This window comes from Odontesthes bonariensis, chromosome 9 (genome assembly GCF_027942865.1).
Source record: "Odontesthes bonariensis isolate fOdoBon6 chromosome 9, fOdoBon6.hap1, whole genome shotgun sequence".
Lineage (NCBI taxonomy): Eukaryota > Metazoa > Chordata > Actinopteri > Atheriniformes > Atherinopsidae > Odontesthes > Odontesthes bonariensis.
In genome coordinates, this window is record NC_134514.1 from 4644720 (window position 1) to 4651908 (window position 7189).

General features: G+C 41.9%; 1 long non-coding RNA gene and 2 other non-coding genes across 3 annotated transcripts; all 3 read right to left on the bottom strand.

The window, feature by feature from the left end:
• Nucleotides 1-235: 235 nt before the first annotated feature.
• Nucleotides 236-1169, bottom strand: LOC142388752 (uncharacterized). The gene is made up of 3 exons (XR_012770326.1): nucleotides 965-1169; nucleotides 794-862; nucleotides 236-695 (listed from the first exon to the last, which is right to left on the bottom strand). It is a non-coding gene; the product is annotated as an uncharacterized LOC142388752 (long non-coding RNA).
• A 3886-nt stretch (nucleotides 1170-5055) lies between these two features.
• Nucleotides 5056-5220, bottom strand: LOC142389070 (U1 spliceosomal RNA). The gene has a single exon (XR_012770378.1). It is a non-coding gene; the product is annotated as a U1 spliceosomal RNA (small nuclear RNA).
• A 1337-nt stretch (nucleotides 5221-6557) lies between these two features.
• On the bottom strand, nucleotides 6558-6748 carry LOC142389076 (U2 spliceosomal RNA). The gene has a single exon (XR_012770383.1). It is a non-coding gene; the product is annotated as a U2 spliceosomal RNA (small nuclear RNA).
• Nucleotides 6749-7189: the final 441 nt, after the last annotated feature.

Consider the following 7189-nt stretch of genomic DNA (forward strand, 5'->3'; position numbering starts at 1 on the left):
ATGAGTGAGTGAATGCCCACAAGTGTACTTATAAGTGGGAAAAGTACTGGAGAACAAATAAGTACAAGTGCCTGTAAAGCATCAGACCTACCGGGGCTGTCACATCTTGCATCACCACAGAGGTCAATTGTATGGCCCGAAGCACAATGTTGCAGGAGACGTTCCATGATTGTTTCATGTTGGTCTCTGTAGGCCTGTTGTATAACCGGTACGAGGTAGACCTCTTGCATCTTGTAGAACTGTGTATTCTTGGGGATTGGTGTATGTAGAAGATTAGCCCAGTCCAGTAGGGTTGTGTGCGTAGCCCCTGTGAAAAGTATGGATGCGCTGATGAGGAGGTTATTTTCTGCCATCCCTCGCCGATCAGGGCAGGAAGCCCACGTACCGGAGTGATTATTCAGGCAGTTCCACTGAATTTTTATTTGGCTTGAATGTGTTGTGGTTCTCGTCTCTGCAACAGCTGCACCACATACTGCACAGATTTGGAAAAGTTGCAGGAGTCTTGATTCACTAACAAGCCACTTCCTTTCAGCCCACCCATCTCCATTGGCAGAAGCTGAACCAGAATCTCTATCAGGACTTGATTGAGATGATCCACTGGGAGGTAAGTAGCTGATGTCAGAGGGCTCGTCCTCCAGTGACATCTCCTGAAAGCTCACACTCATCTCCGAGGCAGCGACATCTTCTTCAGCTTCCTGTGGAATGTGATCATGTGGATGGCACGTTTACAATTACAGTTTAGGATGTTACGTTGGAAATCATGGCCAAAGTGTAGATAACTAAAATTACTCACGTGTGTATCAATCCATGTTGAGGTCTTGGGGACCATCAAACCCTGTGTTGATGTTGTGGCACTGGGATCCTTGAATATAAAATGCACACACGCTTATTTATGAGATCAATGACAATGAGTCCATTTACACATTATGGGTTTGGAAACGGGATGAAACCATGGCAGACTTACCACTGTTTGCTTGCAAGAAGGAGGTCTTGCTATGTACATCCCAGACAGTGATGGCCTCGTCTGTGCAGTGGAATGTTCCGGACTTGTGAGAAATAGAGTCAGACTGTCTATGAAGTTGGCTATTCCTGATGTCCTGGGCCCGTGTGTAGCCTTCATTGGTGTAGACTGTGGGCATGCAGCTAATTCTGGTCCTGAAACAGTGGGAAACTCACCACTCCTCTAAAGATTCATTGGTGTAGACTGTGGGCATGCAGCTAATTCTGGTCCTGAAACAGTGGGAAACTCACCACTCCTCTAAAGATGAGAAACAAAAAAAGAGGATGGAGTGACAAGACAGTGGGCTACACCAGTGGTTTTCAAAGCGGGGGCCGTGGCAATTTGGAAGGAAAAGTATGGCAAAACAAAAACAAAAAAATAATTAATGTATAACGAAATAAACAAAAAAGCTAAAATATCCTCATTACAATAATATATTGCATCTGAGCATTACTACTATTACTGTTATTTTTATATATCCCAGAGGGGCACTGACACACAGACTATGGTTGTGAAAGGGGGTGCACAACCCATGTCAGGGCAGGGGGCCGTGTCTGGAATCTACCAGTATATGGGGGGCTTTGTCATGGTAAAGTTTGGGAACCCCTGGGCTAAACAACAACCTACTGATATCTCAGTTCTCTCTACATATTTCACCCATGATAACAACTTACAGCCATTCTCAAGCCAAAATCCATACCTCCTAACGTGTTCTACAAATTGGAAGGCATTGTTACTCACTTTGCTTGTGCTGAAAAATGCTATAAATAGAGCACAAAGTTTGGTTTTATTCGATGATCATACAGTCTAAGGACTTGACTAACAATCACCTACTGAACACGTCAAATAGCAAACAAAAGCACCTTGCAATCGTGGCCTTCCCTAGCCTGGCGACGCCATCCTACGCACATCCGCCCAAAGATTTTGGCTCCGCACATAGTCTGGCCAAATCCCCCTACCTCGGTTCGCTCAGTGTTTTGCCAATCAGCAAACAGTTGAGAGTGGTGACGCAGAAGTCACGCCGGAGTCCATTGTAGTTCAACTGCAGCGGAAATAAACATGGCGACGGAAGAAGAGACGCTAGAAGCTATCCATGAAGTTGTCTCAACTCTTGAGAGCATTACACAATTAAAACAAGAGCAAGAGGAATGCCTCGTCAATTTTGTTAGTGGCAAGGATGTCGTAGCTCTCCTTCCAACTGGTTTTGGGAAAAGTTTGATTTAGTGTTGCAACCCGGTATAATGAAAGCGGATGTGGGAAGCGTGATTCGCGAGCTAGAGCCTCGCGAGAGTAAGCATGAACCTCGGCGCATAACCTACATCCTTTCTAAACATTACTGATTGGTTAAGGGAACTCCAATGAATTTAAGTTAATTTAAGGTCCCACCCTCCATGGGAACGGATTCCTCTTGGGTTTTTCCAGACTGTTTGACGGAGTCAACAGTCGGCTTTCGCCCAGGCTAGGCCTTCCCCACCCAAAGATCAATAAACATTTGACATTACCATGGCGTTGTCCCCAAGGCTCTTAGCGTTTGGAATAGCATTTCTCTTCAGGAATCTGTGATTGCCACTTGACGAGGTAAAATCGTCCTCCATGAAATGCTCGCTGCAGATGCGGTAGTCTCTGCTTCGGAGGGTGTCCAGCGAAGTTTTCATGTCGAGATGGAGCACCAGCATCCACATTCGCAGCTTCTCATTGGCTGCCTGAGAGGCAGCCGGTGAAAGCTCAGGCCTCTATTACTGCGCATTGTTGCCACAGTGTGGGAAAATGCATTCCCGCACCATTTTGTGGCTTTACCTACCCCACTTTTCTTCCGTCTTCATAAGCACTGCTATGTTTTGCTTCGCTGCCGGTGAAGTTCCTACTTCCTGCAACTAAACTCACGTGACTCCAGCGCAAGACTTGTGAGATCCACAGAAATGAAAGCATTGATCAATATCAATTATTTTGTGGTACCATAAAAATTGTAAATGTCATTAGTCAACTCAAATCCGACCATTACAGCTCTGTAACTTTATATACATTTATATTGGGAAACACTCAGAACGAGACTTGTATTTGTTTTCAAATCAGTGCAACAACAAAACCATATACTGCTAGGTTAGCATTAATTCATGTTGTTTCATGCCCTGTAATATTGTTGTAATGTTTTAAATACTTGAACGCAGTTTTTCTAGAGAAGATAATTGCTTTGGATATGGGAGTATCGTCCATTGACTGTTTTGGGCTTTCACATGCGCGCGCATACCAACAACCGGTAAGTGACATGCTGTTTATAAAGTTGTTTTGTAACGTCCCCATGCCAGTAATGTGAGAACCATGCATATGGTTTTGATGGTAAGGCTTGTGACTTTATTGTCGGATGGTTTATAAAGTGGTGTGACGTTTCTGCAGTGTGCAAGTTGTTGTTTTACGTGGAAGGGTTAGCACTTGCCCCTTAGCCACCACGTATTAGCCTCGCATGACAGGCTGCGCAAACAGCGCAATCGCCGCACAGGGAGCGCCGATTTGCACCTGTCTGTGTCCTACTGTCAGTATTTGTCAACCTCTAGCAATGGGATTGCGCTTCAAATTCCCCGGAGTTCCCCTTTAACAAAGCACATTGTATTTTAGCAACAGTGCAAACAGTCTGTGCATATTTACAAACATAAAGTGCATGTCAGGCAACTGCTTTCTCAATAATACAACAATACTGCTGTAAATAACATACAAACAGTGTGTAAACAAATGACAAGTCCACAAAAAAAAAAAAAAAAAAACGGAATTAGCCCAAACAAAAGGATTTTTACTGTCGATCCGTTAGGCATCTCAGGTCAGTAGCCTTCTTTTCAATGTCAGCAGGTAGCCTGCTGTCTCCGTTTAACAGATGAACAATGGTATGATGGTGTATGTTTGTCCCATCCAGCTGCTGATGTTTCATGTTTGTGCCACTAAGTGTCATCACAGAGATTAAAGAGCTTCTGCAGGACTTTGAACCTTTAAAATGGACATGCCATGATAATGTCCAGTTATTTCATTCTTAATCTTGGGCAGCTGTAGATAAGCTCTGCATCCATTCTAACAACGCATAGTTTGTAATTATTTCAGAAAGAGGAAGATTTTTGTTTCTTGAGGGAAGTCTCTTACTGAAAACAGGACGATTTGGGGGAGAGAGTGTCTTCTAATTGGTCGAATTCCTCTAAGTTATACTGGTTAGAAAGCTACAACTCATTAACAAAGAAGAAACTTTGAAAAACACACTATGTTTATGGGAAGTGTGGATAAATGGCAGCTGAAGCAGAAAACAGGTCCTGCCAAGATCAAAAGGTGATGATGCTTACGGACTCTCCCATTGTCAACCGAGGCTAAGTTGCTAAGGGCTTTTCTTTCAACACAATATGTGAAGTGACTATGTTTGCTAATGTGAGCGCCTTCATGTTTCTGAGTGATGGCAGAAGCAACAAATGGATACTTTCGCAATCAAAAACACATTTTCTTGAAGAGGTCTACATAACAAAATCTAAGTCCTGTCCTTTCAGAGGTAGTGGTGGTTCATTTGTCCCTTGTGGAGCAAAAACGTTCCTTTTACAGGATGGATAACGCACACGCCTCCAACTCAGGCACACTACCTGGAGAATATAACCATATAAGGAAAGCCAGGAAGTAAAGCGGCCAGGTTGCTAAAAAAACGTCTTGCGGTCGAGAGTTCAAGACGACTCGATGTGATAACTGCGTTAAACCTGCAGCCAGAAAACATAGAAAAAACACATCAAGGGCCCTTTATTCTTTATGGAATACTTTTGTCTTTTTAAGACCAACTGGTTAACATTTTAATTTTGGTTGGATTTTATTGAGTTTGATTATCACAACTTAAATGAAAATCGATTTGAACTGAACCATATCTTAAATGATATTTGTTGTGATCTGATGATATTAAAAGTAAAACCAAGTTGAATTCAGTAAAAACAAATAGAGAACTAAGATTAATTTCGTGTAGACTGATGTGATTAACCACTCTATATGAGAGTTAATGCACTAGGCTGGTAAGATTCATATTCTTTTTTTAACAAGTTGATCAGGGGAGAGCGCGAACGCAGTCCCCCACTACCAGAAATTATGCAGTCGAGATTCCCACATTTGGGGAATTCGCAAAGGTCAGCACAGCCGAGTGTGCAATGGCTGAGCCTCGCCCTGGGTGAACCACCTTCCTGATCATCGTGTCTCCCCTGCCAGGTAAGTATGAGTTGTACAGCTCACTGAGGGGGGAGTCACTCACACACATACTGAGCACACTGATGGTGCTAACAGTCTGTAAGCTAACTAACCCAGAGGCTACAGAGGCTGGGAGGACTCTACAAGATCTGAATACAGAGGAAACTCATCTGTGGACACACACAGATTATTAACACTTTATTTCTACTAAAGACGGCTCCTGTTTCCCATAATGCATTGCTGTATTTGCTCACAAAAAGCTAACTGAACATCACATCATTTTGTATAAATCAGCCTGTCTGTAAATGACCAACAGCCCAACAGGGAGTTCAAGGGAAACTAAGTGAATCAAACTACAATCATAAACTGTTTTGTTCACATCTCACATCCAGATAAAGTATAAAAACACACAGATAACATGTTCTGTCTGCTAACTGTGCAACCACTTCCTGTTTCTTTGTTCACTGGTGGGGGGATACTGACAGCCCTGCTGCTGCTGAGTGTGAACAAGGCTGGATGGTTATGAATGGGATCTTACCAAAATACACATCAAAACCACAAGAACTCTTAAAAAATGATGTGGCATCAGATTTTATGTCTTCATGTATGAAGAAACATTAAGAAAAAGTAACTTAGATGTTTCTTCAGGCTGTAAAACCACACCAGCTTACAGAGCTCTATCGGTCTCTGGTGGAGAACAGAGGTAACTGCAGGATATGAACATGAAATAAACTTCTGATCCATTCATTACAGATTAAATATTCTATTTAGTTCAATTAAAACCAGTTTAAAAATAATAATAAATTAAAAAAAGGTAAAAACAACAAGTTGAAACAATATAAAAAAGTGGCATTTCTATGCTGATCTATTCCTCTTGTTTGAATCTGGCATCTTACATAAGCAAAACTGCAGCCCAGTGTGTAGTGGGTTGTTTGTTGGTGGCCGTGTATAGAACTGTGCAGTTAAACAAATTTTAATCTCAATCTTAATTCTGACTTTTCACATTTACCTTTAAAATGTGTGCTCCACCAACGGATAAAAATCACATCACGCACACCCTGTTGATCACATGCTTGTTCCAGGCACGGGAACAAGAAGTTTCCTGGATGAAGTTTGGAAGAGTAGCAACATAAGGACAGATACAACAACAGAGCATCAAAACAAAAATTAAGCAGAGGGCAAAGAGCTTAGATGGACATACTTTAGATTTAGAGCAAATATTGTTAAACAAGACTAAATCAGATGCAAAAAGTTCAGTAGAGTCAGAGTGGAACTCATTAATTTAACCATATGAAATAAGTCAACATGCAATAATAAATATCTCCTGTGCATCTCTCTAAATCAAAATTTATTTTTCACACTGTGAGGGGGGTGCACCGTTCCTGGAGATACTGCAATACCAGGTCGATGCGTGGAGTGGACGGAGCAAGCCCCTATTCCATCTCCCTGTTCCAAAAATCAATTTAATATATGGTCCCCGGGTAGGGGACGTATCAGATATTAAACTGATAAGAACAGATACTACACTTGATCTTAGCCAAAAGGCCGAGAAGCGATACCACAAATAGGTCGGAGGAAACTATCTGATTCTCCGCAACGTTATTCTAACTCACGGTTTGAAAAATCAAATACAACAAGATTTATGTCACAATTAAAACAATAACTATGAATAACGTAGCGCCTGTAACGTCATGTTGTTCCTAAAGAGTTATTTGAATTAACTAATGTCAACAAATGCGGCTTCGCGGCGCTTCCTGGTCACGTGGTACGCTTTAGTCCAATAGGAAGCATCGAAACTTAAATACAGAAAACAACATTTTCCTCACAAACAAGTTACAATATGTGCATTACGTTAATATTTAAGTGTAAATTGTCTTTAAATTGAGCTTCATAATGTCGAACGGACGTGTGCAGTTGAGGGAAAATAATGTTTTTTCGATTCAGACTGAACAGACAACGCTCCTGCGGTGGCCTCTAATGGAGAACAGAGCTAACACG